Here is a 20852-nt window from a genome sequence, read left to right as displayed (position 1 = left end):
GATTGATGGTTGTATAGTTTATTATACAGTGTTAGTCTATAGGTGTATAGTCTATTGTCTGACTGTTTGCACAAAATGTAACTCTGTGTCTTGAAGAAACTACGTTTCCTTCTTCACTCAACATATCAATAGACATATAGGGATAAATGTTAAAGATATAGTATTTTAGATTTTAAATTAATATTTTTGAATTAATTTAAAACTTATCAACCTGCCATGCATGTCTTCGGACCGGGGGAGGAAACCGGAGTACCCAGAGGAAACCCCCGGTCCAAAGACATGCATGGTAGGTTGATTGGCATCTCTGGAAAATTGTCCATAGTGTGTGACTGTGTGGGTGAATGAGAATGTGTGTGTGTGCCCTGCGCTGGGTTGGCACTCCATCCAGGGTGTATCCTGCCTTGATGCCCAATGACACCTGAGATAGGCACAGGCTCCCCGTGACCCGAGGTAGTTCGGATAAGCGGTAGAAGATGAATGAATGAATGAACGATTCTTCTTATTATTATATTTTTTCTCTCTTCTGTTTCTATACTTCTGTAAAGCTGCTTGAGACAATGTGAATAGTTAAAAGCACTATACAAATAAATTAAATTGAATACCTGTGGTGAGTAGAAATGACAATAAAATTGATCAAAATAAAATAAAATTACTACTTCTTTTCTTTTTCTTTTTCCAGCAAAATTCTGATTTGGTTTCATCAAAGGTTTATGTAAAGTAGAACAAAGGGACAGAGTGGTTTGCATAAGCCAGTTTGCTTAAAAGAAGACAAAATTGTAGCTCAGATTCTTAAAAAATGGAAAAAGTCATCTGAAGGTCATAGTGACAAAGTAAGACCATCTTCATTGGGCTTCATTTATTGATTTCCTTTTTAGGGAATCACAGTTTTTGTAAATGTTTGTATAATCAGTTGTAACACTTTTTGCTTCCACACCTGTAACTCACTGAATTTTTGAGTTATAATGTTCAAAGTTTTATACAAAGTACCCACATTTGGCCAATTCAAGTGCTTGCAAGATTATCGCAGACCTTATGAGTTGATGTGAAATACATGGTGTTCCTTTGTTTCATCCTACCCCTACCCCATCTCCAGGGTAGGTTTTAACACATGCTGAGGCAAGTTGTAACCGTAGACCGTAAAAAAAAAAGAAAAAATAGAGGCTACACAATGTGAGTCTTCAAATAGTCCTTCATGAGGTTTATTGAAATCAAAAAACAATCCAGAACAATGTCTGTCTTTTTTTGACTGACCATAACTCAAATCCACTCTCTGTTTGATTCAGAAGACATGAGTGTCTGTGAATGTATGAGAAAGATGTATTTGGCTCTTTGTGTCTGTAAATTCATCTACTATGACAAACTTCCTTAACGGTATGTATGCTTAATGAATGCTCTACATCAATATACCTGTGCAAAGAACATGTAGGTCCAAATCAAAAATGATGTTATTGTGTGTCTATTCATAATCACAGTGGAAAGTGAACCATTCACAAGCTAAACACAAGATGGTGGCATGGCAGTAGCACGCAGCGGCCACTTCAAATTCAAAATGGTGCTATTTAAGATTTTTAAGGTTTTATTTACTTTTTTAGCCCGACTACTTCCAGTACATGGACACCAGAGACAGCCGTGTTCATGTATACAACCTCCAGTAGTTAATAAAATACAGAAATCATGGAACAACCAACCTGCACGATGATGTGCTGGAAAGGCTTTGTGACCTCGGCTTGCCGGCGAAGACCAGGCCTCCAGTCCTCTGCGCTGTCTGATACCGGAAACCAGGAGAGGGGATGCCGAAAGCAGTGCACGAGGAAGCAGAAGCGCGGTAAGTGGGCAGGTGTCTGTGCTAGGCTAAAAACAAACCCTAGCCGGCCGGCTCTCCAGTCCATTCTACTTTCCAATGTTTGCTCCCTGGACAATAAACTGGACTACATCCAACTGGAAAGCACTAAAAGTCGAGAGTTCAATAACTGCTGCATGTTTGTTTTCACAGAGACATGGCTCAGCGTTCCGGATGCCGCCATTCAGCTCAATGGGCTCACCTCATTTTGTGCAGACAGAAACGCAGCTCTCTGCGGTAAGGCTTGCGGTGGTGGTGTGTGTTTACATCAACACAGAATTGTAAAAGAACTCTGTGCTTGCTCCTACTTACTGCTTATCGAGTTTGTGCCTGTTAGATGCAGGCCATATTATTTACCAGTGGAATTCACCACTGTTTTCATTGTCAGAGTTTACATTCCCCACAGCGCTAATGCTAAAGAGGCTCTATATGAACTCTATGGGGCTGTTAGCAATCTGCAGGAATTGCAATGAGAGGTGAAAATATGCTGGATCTTGTTTACACAAACATTCCCAGTGTGTATTGTGCAGAGCCCCGCCCACACCTCGGCTATTCAGACCACATCTTTGTTATACCAATTCCAGCATACAGACCACTCGTCAGACGCTCTAAACCGGTTCTGAAGCAGGTGAAACCTTGCCAACAAAAGCTACCTCTGCTCTTCAGGACTGCTTTAAGTGCACTGACTGGAACATCTTCAGGGAGGCTGCAACCAACGGTGACTCCATCAACTTGGAGGAGTACACAGCATCAGTGACACCTACATTGGCAAATGCATTGATGACATGACCGTCTCAAAGACTATTCAATTCAACTCCCTTAGATGGTAAAGGAAGAAACTTTGAGAGGAACCAGACTCAAAGGGGAACCCATCCTCATATGGGTGACACTGGAGGGTGTGATTATAAATATACAGTCAAATGTTGTATTGATGCAAATAGAAGATCTCCTCTTTAGTATTGCAGAGTCTAACTGGAGCTGGTAGATGTCTAGATGCCTCAGGATTCTCAGAGTCAGCCTCATCTCAGTGGAATCACCATCACCACACATTCCAACCAGGAGCCGTGGATGACTGTTAAAGTGCATGTGCTGCTGAAGACTAGAGACCTAGCCTTCAGAACAAGGGACAGGGCAGCCCTAAGAAGAACAAGGGCCAAACTGTCCCGAGCCATCGGAGAAGCAATGCGAGCACATGCCCAAACAATCCACAGCCACTTCCAGGACAACGGAGTCACCCGGCGCATGTGCAGGGCATACAGGCGATCACAAACTAAGACAGGTTCACCTGCCTGTGATAGTGATGCCTCCCTCCCAGATGTGCTGAATGACTCCTATGCTCGGTTTGAGGTGCAGAACAATGTAACGGCAAAGAAGACCATCCCTCCCCCAACGACCAGGTACTCTGTCTATCCATGGCCGACGCGAGGAGAACTCTATGCAGAGTTAAAAGTCGACTAAAAGTCTCGTCATTTTAATCTAGTTTTAGTTAAAAGAAAACTCAAGGTATCTTAGTCAAGTTTTAGTCGACTAAAAGTCTTTTAATTTTAGTCTAGTTTTTTAAATAACATTATTACTGAGATTATTACTGATAAGCATTTCAGTATATGTTTCAGATATCTCAAACATTGGTTAAATGTCATAATTACCTGAGAAAATACACTTGTTGAATGATTTTTGTTGAATGCAAATGTTAAACGTGTCTGGCTTTCAATTTCTGATTTAGGAGACACATTCACAAATGATGAACCTGTTCTGAAGAGTATTTTATTTTAACCAACACAATTCAAAAGCTGGGGCCCAACAGACTCCGACTGACAACTTAAGTTACAAAGGTTTTTAAAACTGTTTTGGTTGCCTTGTGTCTCATGTTTCTGTTCAAATCAGAAATAAAATAAATATACTCAGAAAACCTGAAAAGAATAGGCCTACTTTACTGTGGGCCTAAAATACAACCTATTTACAGTCCGCGAATCACAAAAGTATCAGTGAGAAGTTGAGAACACTCGTTTAAACAGTGCATACACTTGAACTTGACTGCACATCACATGTTTTACTTTATTGATACTGCTTTTAATCGTAATGCAAAGACCGGTCATCGGGACAGCGCGAACAGCCGCAAACTCGTTCTGAATATTTTAAAGGCGTAACAGCTGATGAAAAAGCAGAGACAATTGCAGATGTAAATGAAGAGAGATTTTATCTTAGTTTTTATTTTATGCAAAACATTTTCGCTTTTTTCATCAACAATAATTCATGTTAATTTAGTCAGCGTTTTTGGACAGTGGTGCAGTCTTTTCATCGTCTTGTCTTAGTCATGAAAAAAAGGTTATTGACGAACATATTTCGTCTCGTCTCGTCTGATGAAATTAACACTACCTGGCAGGGTGCTCAGGCAATGCGCTACAGTGTCGTCCCATCGCACTCACACCTATTGTTATGAAGTGCTTTGAGAAGCTCGTCATGAGGCACATCAAGACCCAGTTACCACCCTGACTGGACCCCCTACACGCGTATTGTCCAAACTGCTCCACAGACAATGCCATTGCCACAGCCCTTCATTTAGCCCTCACCCACCTGGACAAAAAAGACACGTATGTATGAATGCTGTTCATAGACTTTAGTTCAGCTTTCAACACAATCATCCCTCAGCACCTGAGGGACCCCACACACCCCTCACACACACTCTACACCCCACACACCCCTCACACACACTTTACCCTCCTGCCATCTGGAAAAAGGTACCAAAGCATTAGGTCCGTCACGACCAGACTGTGTAACCGTTTCTTCCCACAAGCCATCAGATTCCTTAATAACTGAACTGTACTGAGCACAACATACACAAGTGTATGAACTGTGTGTGAGAGTGTGGGGTGAAGAGTGTGTGGGGTGAAGAGTGTGTGTGAGGGGTGTGTGGGGCGAAGGGTGTGTGAGGGGTGTGTGGGTCGAGTAGTGTGTGTGAAGGGTGTGTGGGGTGAAGGTTGTCTGTGGGGTCATCCACAATGCTGTTGGCTTTGCGGATGCAGCGTGTGGTGTGAGTGTCCATGATAGAGGGAAGAGAGACTCCAATGATCTTCTCAGCTGTCCTCGCTATCCGCTGCAGGGTCTTGCATTCCGAGACATACATTAAATACACACATTTCCAATATATATCAATCAATCAGTTTACATGCTGTTTTTTGTACATCTTTTTGCTATTTGCACAATCTGTCTCACATTTCAGTTGACTGATTGCTGTTTTGCACAACGCTTTACAATATCTCAGGTAACTGCTGCTATAACACTGTGTTCATTCTAGTATTTCTGCACACGCAATATTGTTTGAACTTACAGTATTTTCACTGGTCTGCGCTGTTTCTGTCTATTGTCTCTTGTGTATTGTCTTTCATGTATTGTCTTGTAATTTTTTTGTTTGAATGCACTGTCTTGTTTGTCTTGTCTGTCTGGTTTGTCTTGTCCTGCACTGTTTGCACCAGGTTGCACAGTTGCACTTTATGTGGCTTAAGTACTATTCGGACGGGACTAGTTTTCCAAACGACGTTTGAGTTAGAATTTTTTTCAGCCGACGTCTGTCATTTCATGTATGGATTCGGATGGGACTAACATCTCTGTGTTTATTACGGAGGTAGGAGTGTCTGTGTTTTACATGTGGGCGTTGCACAAGACCACATGTCCAGGATGCTTGGATTGTGTATGGTCATATGACCGATCAATAAACTTGAATACCGGTATGCTAGGGTTAATATGGTAGTTCACGCTGACCAAAACAGACAAGAAAACGCGTTTTGGAAAAAACATTTTTGGCAATCACAGATATTCACATTCAGACGGGATTAGATTTCTCAGAGGAGCGCCGATTTTGCTGAAAAACAGTAGGTAATTTGCTCTGGAATTTTTACACAGGTTGTGTGAGTAAAAGACAGACATGGCAGATTCGGACGGGATTAAAATCACAAAGTACGTCTGTGAAACTGAAATTTCTATAACGACCCCCTGTAAAACTAGTCCCGTCCGAATAGTGCTTAAGACTTACTTACTAATCCTTAGCTCTGTCTTTGCTTTTATGTAGCACCTTTATCCTGGAGAAACGTTACTCATGTCACTGTGTACTGCAACAACTATATATGGTTGAAATAACAATAAAAGCTTCTTGACTTGACTTGCTTGCTGTCTTTAGGCAGAAAATAAAAGCATTTTTTGAAAAGATTAACTGTGAAATATAGCAAGGACTGCATTTGACATGTTTTTGTACAAATGTTACAGAATTTCAATTTCTGTAAAAAGTCACATCACACAATCAGAACCTTTTAGAAATTTAAGAACATCAACTGATTCAAATATTGAGCACAAAATACAGACATCAAAAGCGCAGAAATTGTAACAGTAATTGACATATAATTATGGGATTTTGGCAGACCCTCTTATACAGAGAGACTTTAAATTCTTTTTTATTTACAGCTCTGGAAAAAATTAAGAGACCACAGCAAAATTATTTTAGTTAATTTATATAGTTAATATAGTTTCTCTGGTTTAAAGAAATGTGTTTAAAAAAGGAAAATAAACATTTTTATTTTATTTTTTAAATTACCGACAACATTTCTACCAAATTACAAATAAACATATTGTCATTCAGAGCATTTATTTGGATCTTCAGACCTCAAATAATGCAAAGCTCATATTAATTTTCACACAACAGATTACTAATATGTTTTAACTTAGGAACAGTTTAAATTAAAAGTTTGATCAAATTTCAATTAATATTTGGTCGAATGATTCTGATTTTCAATAAAAACATCAACACTGGTTCACCAGGTTACAGACCTATGATACCGTCAATGCAATTTTTTTTAATACACTGTTCTCACAGGTCTTTATCTAAGATAATTAAATTAGATTGGGCAAAGCTAAAAAATGGCCTCATCAGAAATAATCTTACTCTAGACATCTATGGTCCAATCCTTATCCCATTTGCAAACCCCAGTCTTGCTCTTCTTTGCTTTGCATTGATGAATGTCTTTTTCTAGCTTTGCATGACTTCAGCCCTGCCTCTAGGAGCTTTTTTTCAAATCACCTTTGACCTTTGTGTAGGTCAACTGATGTCATCCTATGGTTGCTTAGTGACACTCGATTGAGTTTGTGGTCATCCTGATTAGTGCAGAATTGTTGTCTTCAATGTCTGCAGCTTGACCATCTTATGAACTGCTGTCTTTTGAGATTTTAAGGATGAAAGAATCATGACTCTCACTGTATCTTTCTGCCAGTAAAGCCAGAATTGAACCAGAATGGTCATTAGGTGTTATTCGACTCCATTTACTTTTGAGGTACTACTAGCACTGTTTTTTGCCATCCAACTGGGCTGTTGGAAGAGAAGTGAATGTAAGATATTGATGACAAGACGATGCCATTGCCACAGCTCTCCACTTAGCCCTCACCCACCTGGACAATAAAGACACTTATGTACGAATGCTGTTCATAGACTTTAGTTCAGCATTCAATACAATCATCCCTCAGCACCTGATTGGGAAGCTGAGCCTGCTGGGACTAAACACCTCCCTCTGCAACTGGATCCTGGACTTCCTGACTGGGAGACCTCAGTCAGTCCGGATCGGGAACAGCATCTCCAGCACCACCACACTGAACACTGGAGCTCCTCAAGGCTGCGTGCTCAGTCCACTGCTGTTCACTCTGCTGACTCACGACTGTGCAGCAACGCACAGATCGAATCATATTATCAAGTTCGCCGATGACACGACCGTGGTGGGTCTCATCAACAAGAACGACGAGTCAGCATACAGGGAGGAGGTGCAACAACTAACTGCCTGGTGTAGAGCCAACAACCTTTCTCTGAATGTGGATAAAACTAAAGAGATGGTTGTGGACTTCAGGAGAGCACGGAGTGACTACTCTCCGCTGAACATCGACGGATCATCTGTGGAGATCGTCAAGAGCACCAAATTTCTTGGTGTTCATCTAGCGGAGAACCTCACCTGGTCACTCCACACCAGCGCCATCACCAGGAAAGCCCAGCAGCGTCTCTACTTCCTACGAAGGCTGAGGAAGGCACATCTCCCTCCCCCCATCCTGACCATGTTCTACAGAGGGACCATTGAGAGCATCCTGAGCAGCTGCATCACTGTCTGGTTCGGGAACTGCACCATCTCAGAACGCAAGACCCTGCAGCGGATTGTGAGGACAGCGGAGAAGATCATTGGGGTCTCTCTTCCCTCTATCACAGTCACTTACACCACACGCTGCATCCGCAAAGCCAACAGCATTGTGGATGACCCCACACACCCCTCACACACACTCTTCACCCTCCTGCCATCTGGAAAAAGGTACCGAAGCATTCGGGCCCTCACGACCAGACTGTGTAACAGTTTCTTCCCACAAGCCATCAGACTTCTCAACAACTGAAATGTACTGTACTGAGCACAACATACACACACATCATCTGTATGGACTGCATAGACCCTCACAAAACACACACACTGACACAACATACTGTTTACATGCTGCTTACAATCCAGCAAACTGTTTACATGCTGTTTTGCACACCTTGTCTGCTGTTTTTTGCACAAACTGTCCCAACATTTCAGCCGTTTTTGCACATACTGTACAATATCTCAGCCATTTCGCACATACTATATTAACACATACAGTATTAACACTGGTCGGTCGGCGCTGTTTCTGTGACTGTTTACTATTTATTGTCTTTTGTGTACTGCATTTTTTGTACTTTTTGTATTGTCTTGTAACTTGTGTCTGCACTGTCATTGTCCTGCACTGTCTTGTCCTGCACTGTCTGGTCCTGCACTGTCTTTTGTCCTGCACTGTCTTTTGTCCTGCACTGTCTTGTCTGTCTTGTTTGTCTTGTCCTGCACTGTTTGCACCAGGTTGCACAGTTACACTTTATGTGGCTAAGACTACTTACAAGTCTTTAGCCCTGTCTTTGTTTCTATGTAGCACCTTGATCCTGGAGAAACGTTGTCTCATTTCACTATGTACTGCAACAGCTATATATGGTTGAAATGACAATAAAAAGCTTCTTGACTCTTGACTCTTGACATTAGGAGCAACTTTTCCTAAATAAGATTTGGTTCAGGTGATCACATAATCAGGAATTCATTAAGCAGCATTTGAATTGTTTAGGAATTCAACAAAAGCTGGAATGGAATGGACATTTTGACATTACATGCAATTAACTGTAAATGACGTTAGTTATGTGCAGTAGATGTTAACAAAATATTAACAATAACTTAATATTTATAATAAACTCAATACTTGGTTAAAATGTATTCCTGTTTGTGGGATTTTACAGAGCATGACAGTGGTATGTGCATTCTTATTCAGGACACTGGTCTAGTGGCTCTCCCTCATCATAACACACTACACTACACACAATATAGTGATACATAGATAAAATATATAGAAAAGTAAAAGTAGTGCCCCTGAAAAGTAGTGCCCCTGACTTACTACATACTACATGACTTACTACATTAGCACAATTCTATATGTTCAATAGTCTTTGGCAATTTGAGCACATATTAAACACAAAAAAGTACAATACCTTAATGATATAGAACAGGTTATACGCAGTGGTGTATAAAACCATACTCTACACCAAACAGTACACTAAACAGTACATAAACCATATGTTACGCCAAACACAGAGGTGAAAGCCGAAGTGAAGGCAAACTGTTTTAATTCACCAAACAACTGGTTAGCAGAGATAAATATCCGGTGGTGCGCTAGAGAGCGCGGCCCACGAAGTCCGGAAGAGAATGCTAACGGCGTGTTGGAAGCACGCCGAACCATTGGTAATAACGGACGCTGGTTAGCGTGAGAGAGGGGATCTTATAGGGTTGGTGATGAGGTAGAAACGAGAGTCAGGTGTGTGTCATTAGTACGCCGGCGAGCCTCTCCGTGCGGGCGGGGCACGCATGGGAGAAGAGTCAGGTAGCTCCCTGACACCACCCCCCCCTCCAGGGGCGGCACCGGACGCCCTGACCCTACGACGAGGACGACCCCTAGCCCTGGGCGCCGGGCGGTGCGGGTGGGCAGTATGGAAATCTGCCAGCAGGCCCGGGTCCAGCACGTCCTGTCGTGCTACCCAAGACTGATCCTCCGCGCCGTACCCTTCCCAGTCCACCAGGTATTCTAGGCGACCTCCGCGCCGTACCCTTCCCAGTCCACCAGGTATTCGAGGCGACCCCCACGCCTCCTGGAGTCAAGGACCTCCCGCACTGCATAGACGCCCGGCTGAGCTACGACCTCCGGCTGGACGGGCTCCACGGGGCCACCTGGAGGGCGAGAAATGGGCGAGACACACGGCTTCAGCAGGGACACGTGAAAGGTTGGGTGTATGCGGTACCCCGGTGGCAGCTCCAGCCAGTAGGACACGTCACTAATCCTCCTGGCGATCCTGAACGGCCCAATGAACCGGGGGCTGAGCTTGCGGCACGGCAGTTTCATCTTCAGGTCCTTCGTAGAGAGCCACACTCGATCCCCGGGGCGGTAACCTGGAGACTCCAGACGTCTCGCGTCGGCGTGCCGGCGGGTGGTGCGGAGGGCCCGACACAACTGGGTGTGCGCCGATTCCCAGACCCGGTTGCTCTCCCGGAACCAGGCGTCCACCGAAGGCACGTCGCTGGGCTGATCCGACCAGGGGAACAGGGGCGGCTGGAACCCCAGCACGCATTGGAAAGGGGTGAGGCCCGTGGAGTCCTGGCGAAGCGAGTTCTGAGCATACTCCGCCCAGGGTAAGAACCGTGCCCAATCTCCCTGATCTTGGCTGCAGTAAGTCCTCAAGTACCTGTTCAGCTCCTGTATCTTGCGTTCCGCCTGGCCGTTGGACTGAGGGTGGTAACCCGACGTCAGATTTACTGACACCCCCAGGAGCCGGAAGAAGGCACGCCAAACCCGAGAGGAGAATTGGGGCCCACGGTCCGAAACTATCTCCTCCGGGAGACCAAAGTTCCTGTCCCGGATATTCGGGCCTGAGGAACCCAGACATCCGGACCCCATTCTCCCTCCTTCGATCGTCGTGGGGCCTATTGTCTGGGACATGGACAGCGAGATCCGTGCGGCCTCCGTCAGGGAGCCCGCCCCCAGAGGGTGCCCTGAGGGAAGGGTTTTTGTTCCCACATCCTGCCGCGGGGAGCTAATCCAGTCGGTCCATGAGGGACCGGGCACGGGTCACCCAGGAGAGAGGAGGACGGTCCGTTATTCTGTTACGCCAAACACAGAGGTGAAAGCCGAAGTGAAGGCAAACTGTTTTAATTCACCAAACAACTGGTTAGCAGAGATAAATATCCGGTGGTGCGCTAGAGAGCGCGGCCCACGAAGTCCGGAAGAGAATGCTAACGGCGTGTTGGAAGCACGCCGAACCATTGGTAATAACGGACCTAACAAAAAAAAAAAAAAAAAGGGGAATTATTTTTTTCCTACCGGGATATGGAGAACCTGCCCAGCACACTCCCCGATCCGGTTCGGGATCTGGTAGCCGCGCTTCGAGCCGCCTTTCCCCCCACCGCTGCTCGTCCGGAAACCCCCACTGTCACCGGCAGTCCCATGGCACTCCCGGGAACTTTTTCGGGAGAAGCGTCAGCGTGCCGCGGCTTCCTACTCCAGGTAAATCTCTACATGGAGATGCAGCCTCAGCGCTTCCCTTCCGAGCGCTCCAAGGTGGCGTTCCTCATTTCGCTCCTGTCCGGAAGAGCGCTAGCTTGGGCTCAGGCCTTGTGGGACTCTGACAGCCCCATGATGGAGGTATACGATCATTTCGCGGCACACCTTCGCGAGGTTTTCAGTGCCGCTTCCGGGGTCCTATCCACAGCGGACCAGCTGCTTAGCTTGCACCAGGGGAAGGATGACATCACGGCGTACAGCTTGCGTTTCCGCACCTTGGCGGCATCTAGTGGCTGGAACGAGGCGGCGCTACTGGGAGTATATCGGCGGGGTTTCTCTCCCGAGATTAAACAGGCCATGGCGGTGTTTGATGACGCTACGGGCCTGGAGGACTTCATTGGGAGATCCTTAGGACTTTCCCAGCGACTGTCCGCATGCCTCCCCAGGTCGCCCACCTCGGGGGAACAGCCTGGACTGGCGGCCACAGCTGAGGCCGAACCCATGCAGCTGGGTTCTCAGAGGCTTCCCCGGTGGGGGGGAAATAGCCGCCGGGCTTCGGGCAAAGACCGGTATGGTGGGAGCCCGGGCTACTCCAGCAGCTGTTGCCCCACGTGTCATGCTCCGGCAGCGGTGAGTACGGTAGAGTTTCCGTCAGACATTTCTACTCTGTCCACACTCCCGGTGACGCTTCTAACTCCCTCTCTCTCTCTCTCTGTGGATGCGCTGGTGGACTCAGGTTCGGCAGGGAACTTCATATCCCACGCCTGCCTCAACAGCTTGCAGCTCCCCCGGGAGAGGGGTTCCCAGGACTTAGCCGTCCAGACCATCCAGGGACGCCCACTAGGTCGGGGCTGGGTGAAGTACTGTGCGCCCATAGTGACTCTATGTGTGGGGCTGTTCCATAGAGAGGAGATAAGGTTCATGGTGCTCGACGAGTCCACTGTCAGCGTGATCCTGGGTAGGCCCTGGCTGAAACAACACGCCCCTGCATGCTCCTGGGACCCCTGCGATATCCTGCAATGGAGTAGCCACTGCCGGGAACACTGCCTCTCTCCGCTTCCATCCAGGGTCCCCAAAGCCCTGGTAGGCGCCACCAGGGTGGAGGAAGCCACGACATCCCAGCAGGCAGAGATCCCCACGGAGTACCAGGCCTTCAAGGACGTGTTCAGTGCCCAGGCAGCTACTCGTCTCCCCCCTCACCGGCGCGGGGACTGCTGCATCGACCTGCTTCCCGGGGCTAAGCTGCCGAAGGGCAGAGTCTATCCACTTTCTGCTCCAGAACATCAGGCCATGGAGGAGTACATCCAGCAGGCGCTCCGGCAGGGGTTTATCACGAACTCATCCTCCCCGGCTGCGTCGAGCTTCTTCTTTGTGGGAAAGAAGGACGGGGGGCTACGTCCCTGCATCGATTACCGACAGCTCAACGCCCAGATCTCCCCTCTCCCTTACCCTCTCCCGCTGGTCCCAGCAGCTCTGGAGGCCCTGCGAGAGGCACGGGTGTTTTCTAAACTGGATCTCCGGAGCGCGTATAACCTGGTTCGTATCAGGAAGGGGGACGAGTGGAAGACTGCCTTCATAACGCCCTCCGGACACTACGAATACCGGGTCATGCTGTACGGCCTATCTATCGCCCCAGCTGTGTTCCAGGGGTTCATGAACGAGGTGCTCCGACCCTTCTTACAAAGGTTCGTCATGGTTTACATCGATGACATTCTGATATATTCAAGGAACCTAGAGGAACACCATCACCACGTCCGTGAGGTCCTAGGGGCACTTCGTTCCCAACAGCTCTACCTCAACCTCTCCAAGTGCGAGTTTCACTGTAAGGAGGTACAGTTTCTGGGCTACGTCATCAGCGCACGGGGTATACAGATGAACGACAGGAAAGTTAAAGCAGTGAAGAGCTGGCCCGTTCCGGAGACTTTTAAGGAACTCCAACGCTTCTTGGGCTTCGCTAACTTTTACCGTCGGTTCATTCAGGGGTACAGCCTGATCACCGCTCCCCTCACTTCTCTCCTCAGGGGTAAGGCGCGGACCCTGAGGTGGACCAAGGAGGCCCAGGGGGCGTTTGAGGAGCTCCGCCAGCGCTTTTGCACCGCTCCAGTGTTGCGTCATCCAGACCCCCGGAAGCCCTTTGTAGTGGAGGTGGACGCCTCCTCGACGGGGGTGGGGGCTGCTCTCTCTCAGCAATCAGGCACCCCACCACAGCTCCACCCGTGCGCTTTCATCTCCCACAAGCTCTCGGCCGCAGAGCAGAACTACGACATCGGCAACCGGGAGCTTCTGGCTATCAAGCTTGCCCTGGACGAGTGGAGGCACTGGTTGGAGGGAGCAGAGCACCCATTCACTGTGATCACAGACCACAAGAATCTTCAGTACCTGCGGGAGGCCCGGAGACTCAATGCCCGGCAGGCTCGTTGGGCCCTCTTCTTCACTCGGTTCCAGTTTCAAGTCACCTACCGAGCTGGGGCGCTCAACGGAAAGGCCGACGCCCTGTCCCGGATATTCGGGCCTGAGGAACCCAGACATCCGGACCCCATTCTCCCTCCTTCGATCGTCGTGGGGCCTATTGTCTGGGACATGGACAGCGAGATCCGTGCGGCCTCCGTCAGGGAGCCCGCCCCCAGAGGGTGCCCTGAGGGAAGGGTTTTTGTTCCCACATCCTGCCGCGGGGAGCTAATCCAGTCGGTCCATGAGGGACCGGGCACGGGTCACCCAGGAGAGAGGAGGACGGTCCGTTATTCTGTTACGCCAAACACAGAGGTGAAAGCCGAAGTGAAGGCAAACTGTTTTAATTCACCAAACAACTGGTTAGCAGAGATAAATATCCGGTGGTGCGCTAGAGAGCGCGGCCCACGAAGTCCGGAAGAGAATGCTAACGGCGTGTTGGAAGCACGCCGAACCATTGGTAATAACGGACGCTGGTTAGCGTGAGAGAGGGGATCTTATAGGGTTGGTGATGAGGTAGAAACGAGAGTCAGGTGTGTGTCATTAGTACGCCGGCGAGCCGCTCCGTGCGGGCGGGGCACGCATGGGAGAAGAGTCAGGTAGCTCCCTGACACCATACACAACACAGTAGTGGTGATACTGACAGAATTAGAAACACAAACATTTATCAATACACCACACATACATCGCCTATTCATACATAGATCAATTCAAATGAACAAAAACGGAACTCTCACTCCTTCACCACATGTAATGCCCACACTTGTCTTCATAGTTCATTACAACATAGCACATTTGCATGGTTGTTTTCTCACAGATATAGCTACACAATGTTTTATCACATAAAAAAAAAAACTGCATGTGTCAAACAATTACATCCTCCTTGAGTCATGTCCATCACAATGTCATTATGCTAACATGTTTTCCATTAGCATTTCGTAATCCACCAACATCTTCACATGAACTTCTTCATAAAATTTTATCCAGCATTGTAAAAGATTTCTTAAGTAATCTGGCATTAATATTTATAATGAATTATAACCTTATAATGTTATTGGATAAAATTCAGCTTTTCTTATTGCCAAGCCACAGCCATCGTTTCTCTGTAACATTCCCGGTCTTTTCATGTTACCCATAATTCTCAAGGAGTCCTACAAAATGACATTAGTGTAGTCTTTGAGCTGTTAAAGTTATACACCTTGAACCCAGTGCCACTGGTCTTTGATTGGGGTATCTTGGGGTTCCGGAAACATGCTTCTTCAGCAGTATTGTCTGGGACAGTCACTATAGCACACCCGTGCCGGCAGCCAAACCAGAAAAATGACGATTCACTGTGGATTCTATGCCCACATTTGCACGGCATCAGCACCAAGTAATTGTAATACACTTTTTTTGTATTACAATTGTGATGTGACCAGAAACCGGACGGTTTCTGGTCACATCACCATAGATTGTGCAACTTCAATCTTGAATGTTCTAATTTTTATTGTCTGTTTATAATTATTTTCCTTAATTGTTTGACCTCTTAGTGCATTAATAGAGGTGGCAGACTATTTTCCTTCCCAGATGGATTTCTGCAAAACAAAATACAGTCAGGCATGCCCCATCTGGAAAGTATTTATTTTCTTAGGATTTCAGCAATAGCTGGAGCTGTTGTGTGTCTCGTACAGAATATCTCTACCCATTGTGAGAAGTAATTTACAAAGATGAGCAAGTATTCATGTTGTTTGGAGCTTTTTGGTAAAGGGCTTTGAAATATCTACTCCAAGCATTTCACTAGGTCTTGAAGTGTCGATTAGCTAAAGTTTACCGGCTGGCTTTCTGTTGTCATTCTTGAGGGTTTGATATTTTATGCATCACTTGACATGTTTTTTTTTTTTTTTTTACACCAGTCCACATACCATGCCAATATGCAACGTCTTGCACTCTCTTATAGGTTTAGAAGATTCCAAGATCCTCACTCAATGGGTTGGAATGGTAATATTGGAGAATGGAGGGTATAAGACTGCGGGGAATGATGACATGGTAAAGATTTAGGAAGGAAAGAATAAATAAAACAAATAGAAACATTCAGAATAAAGAAAGGTCTAATGAATTGAATAGTCCCTGTGTTCATGCTTGCACAGTCTCTGGCAGTTTGAGCACATATCTTTAACACCATATCAGACACTTAAGAAATGAGCAGTTGAATTAAGACAATTTGAGGCAATTATACAAAACAAAACTACCAAATACATTCAGGAAAAAAAATTCAGTTCACTATTCAACATCTTCACTTTCAGCCTTCTTGCAAAACGGTCTTACTCATGAGTGTAGCTCAGCGTCTCCCTTGTAACACAGCTTCACTGGTTGCAAAATAGCTTGCTTTTTCTCACACCATTAAACCGAAAACCATACACACCCAAAATGCATTCACACAATCCTGCTTCCGCTCACATATATATATATATATATATATATATATATATATATATATATATATATATATATATATATATATATATATATATCTTCAACTTTATTGCATGACAGAATGATGGACTAATTAATTAATGTGATTTCATGACATAAATGTTTTAATTGTATTCTTTTATCAGTATTGTTGAAGATTCATGCTTATCCTGTTCCTGCTAAACTGTCCTGATGAGGCATATCAATGGTTACAGATCAATATGATGAGCTATGTTTTGTGCTGTATAAGTCTAACAATCAAAACTAAAAGGAACTAAAATTACACACTAAAGAGAACTTAATGGTAATTAATCTTGAACTTGAACTGCAGTCCTTCATTTGTTCAGTCATGACCTGTCAACCACCTGAGATTTCCATCCAATCTGTTTTGTAAAGTAGGAAACGTTGGAGGTGCTGGTTTTAAGTATGTCAGCAAGCCTAAAAGAGAACAAATAGCACCACAGAACAGATCTGAAAGACACTGAGATACACTGTTTCTCAGCTACAACACTGATAATTTACCTCCTTCACATTTCAGGTATGTTTTAATATTCTACAAAATTTTTCAGTTATTTAGTACCACTTGATGGGGAAAATTGTACAGATTTGTGATGTTAAAGTATTTGAAAGTAATAAAGGATATTAATGAAAAATCATTCATTAACTAATAAATAATTTATAATTCGATTAAATCTGTACAGTGCTAATAATATAGTGCTATAACAATGACCTGACTATTGATCTAAGTCAGTTATTACAGCTAATAAAATATAATGTATTCCAATAAAAACATTGTCCATTGACAGACCTGTGAGTCCTGAGTTAATAATAATAAATTAGGAGCTGTGAACATCTGAGCACTTTACACAGAACACAGAAGAAAGTTAAGATGAACTTTCTTATTCTATAATGTATTTCCAGTGTTTAGTTCAGAATTCATGATGTTTTTTTTTGTCATATTCCTTAAGTTTACAAAAGTAATTATGTAATCTATTTTAAAATGTGACTATTAAGAAAACCTTTACCAGTTCTGAAGATCTGTGAGAAATACAAATTGAATATTAATAGAAAAATATTAATACAATTCTGCAATTTCATAATGAATAATGTTAATATGAAATGATCCAATATTATTATGTGCTACTGGATATGCATTTTGCAGGTAAGTCACTGTATTTTATTAATAAATGTTGCAATTTGTCATCGTTTTTACATCAGATGCCCTTCCAATTAGTCCAAAATGCTGCTTCACGTATTGTACGGAAATATGACCATATAACACCAATTTTGGCCTAACTTCACTGCTGGAGTATTACAGGGTTCTGTTTAAAGTACTATTATTCATTCATTCATCTTCTACCGCTTATCCGAACTACCTCGGGTCACGGGGAGCCTGTGCCTATCTCAGGCGTCATCGGGCATCAAGGCAGGATACACCCTGGACGGAGTGCCAACCCATCACAGGGCACACACACACACTCTCATTCACTCACGCAATCACACACTAGGGACAATTTTCCAGAGATGCCAATCAACCTACCATGCATGTCTTTGGACCGGGGGAGGAAACCGGAGTACCCGGAGGAAACCCCCGAGGCACGGGGAGAACATGCAAACTCCACACACACAAAGTGGAGGCGGGAATCGAACCCCGACCCTGGAGGTGTGAGGCGAACGTGCTAACCACTAAGCCACCGTGCCCCCAAGTACTATTATTTGTTTTTAAATATTTAAATGGTCAGACCCCTACATATCTTACGGAACTGCTTTACCCCTACAGTCCTGCCTGTTCGCTTAGGTCAGCTGATCAATTGCTTCTGGACATCAAAAGGTCAAAAAGGAAGCTTAGAGGAGATTGAGCCTTCTCTGTTGCTGCTCCTAGGCTATGGAACATCTTGCCTTTGCACCCACTGCTTTCTTATTTAAAAATCAGTTGAAAACATATTTCTATTCCCTGGTTTTTGTTTAATTCTGAGTTATTACTGTTATTATTTTATTTTGTTAGTATTTGATTATTTTATCATCTGTATTTTAAGATGTACAGCACTTTGTGATCAGCTTTGTCTGATTTAAAGTGCTTTATAAATAAATCATTAGGGCCTGAGCACCGAATGGTGCGAAGCCCTATTGTTTTTCCTCGGGAGTATTATTATTAGGGCCTGAGCACCGAATGGTGCGAAGCCCTATTGTTTTTCCTCGGGAGTATTATTTATTTATTTATTTTTTTTTTTTTTTTATTATTTTTTTTTTTATTTATTTTTTTTTTCCCACACATTGGCCAATTGGGGTCCCTTAACATGCTCGAAAACTCTTGAAATTTGGCACACACGTCAGAGTCGCGCGACACTAGGATTGGACAAAGGTTGGAATACGGGCGTGGCAGGGGGGCTCTGTAGCGCCCCCTGTAATGCAAAAACAAACATTGGTGCACAGATCGGGCAATTATGTACGCACATGTACGAGAGTTGGTACGCATATAGATCTCATCGACCCGAACAACTTTCGCGCTCTAAACTATGAGCTCCGCCCAACAGGAAGTCGGCCATTTTGGATTGTTTTATAAGTGCATGCGGTGAACTTTTAAATACTCCTCCTAGGGAATTCATGCGATTGACATCAAACGTTGTGAACATGATGCCAAGACATTGCACTTGCTAAATTGCGAAGGGATTTTTGATATCTCGAACGGTGCTGCCATGGCGAGGCGACAAAGTTATGGCGAATTCAGAGAAACAGGAAGTGTCTAATATCTAAAGCAAAAAATGTCTTATTGGGATGACACGCGGTGTGTATGTTCGGCCAAGGATTCCGATCGCATCGATGTGCTTATTGTGAATCTCGGACATAGCGCCACCAACAGGCGCCAGGAAGTGTGTCAGTCACAACAGTTGCATGTGGTGAACTTTTAAATACTCCTCCTAGGGAATTCATGCGATTGACACCAAAAGTGGTGAACATGATGCCAAGACATTGCACTTGCTAAATTGCGAAGGGATTTTTGATATCTCGAACGGTGCTGCCATGGCGAGGCGACAAAGTTATGGCGAATTCAGAGAAACAGAAAGTGTCTAATATCTAAAGCAAAAAATGTCTTATTGTGATGACACGCGGTGTGTATGTTCGGCCAAGGATTCCGATCGCATCGATGTGCTTATTGTGAGTCCCGGGTATAGCGCCACCAACAGGCCCCAGGAAGTGTGTCAGTCACAAAGGTGGATTTTTTCACAGTTGCATGCAATGAACCTTTAAATACTCCTCCTAGAGGATTCATGCGATTGACACCAAAAGTGGTGAACATGATGCCGAGACATTGCACTTGCTAAATTGCGAAGTGAGTTTCGATATCTCGAACGGTGCTGCCATGGCGAGGCGACAAAATTATGGCGAATTCAGAGAAACAGAAAGTGTCTAATATCTAAAGCAAAAAATGTCTTATTGTGATGACACGCGGTGTGTATGTTCGGCCAAGGATTCCGATCGCATCTATGTGCTTATTGTGAGTCCCAGGTATAGCGCCACCAACAGGCCCCAGGAAGTGTGTCAGTCACAAAGGTGGATTTTTTGTCAGCTTCATGCAGTAAACTTTTAAATACTCCTCCTAGGGGATTCATGCAATTGAGACCAGACTTGGCCAACATGGTGCAGAGATATTGCAGATGCGAAATTGCGAACGGATTTTTGATATCTCAAACACTGTTCTCATGGTAACGTGTCAAACTTTACTTTCTTTTTCAGGCATATTTAAGTCTTTTGGCGTGCTTAGATTAACTTGAAATTTGACACATACATCACATTTGTCGGCTGTTAAGTGTGGACAAAAAGGTCAGACAAAGGTGTGTCTCTTAAGTGGCTCACTAGTGCCCCCGTTTGTCTAAAATGTGGGGTTTCATTTACCTACAGTCCCCAAATGGGTCAGTAACAACATAAAATAGTCCACTGATATTTACCCACTTGATGCACTTGCCCACCGTGCATTGTTTTCTGGAAGGCACCGTATAGCGATGAACAAACGTGCGAAGGCCCGTCATCGCTGCTTGCAGCTATATTTATTATTAGGGCCTGAGCACCGAATGGTGCGAAGCCCTATTGTTTTTCCTCGGGAGTATTATTTTTTTTTTTTTTTTTTTTTTTTTTTTTCCCACACATTGGCCAATTGGGGTCCCTTAACATGCTCGAAAACTCTTGAAATTTGGCACACACGTCAGAGTCGCGCGACACTAGGATTGGACAAAGGTTGGAATACGGGCGTGGCAGGGGGGCTCTGTAGCGCCCCCTGTAATGCAAAAACAAACATTGGTGCACAGATCGGGCAATTATGTACGCACATGTACGAGAGTTGGTACGCATATAGATCTCATCGACCCGAACAACTTTCGCGCTCTAAACTATGAGCTCCGCCCAACAGGAAGTCGGCCATTTTGGATTGTTTTATAAGTGCATGCGGTGAACTTTTAAATACTCCTCCTAGGGAATTCATGCGATTGACATC

The sequence above is a fragment of the Tachysurus vachellii genome, chromosome 16, assembly GCF_030014155.1.
Source record: "Tachysurus vachellii isolate PV-2020 chromosome 16, HZAU_Pvac_v1, whole genome shotgun sequence".
NCBI classification, from domain to species: domain Eukaryota; kingdom Metazoa; phylum Chordata; class Actinopteri; order Siluriformes; family Bagridae; genus Tachysurus; species Tachysurus vachellii.
This window is presented reverse-complemented; position numbering follows the sequence as displayed.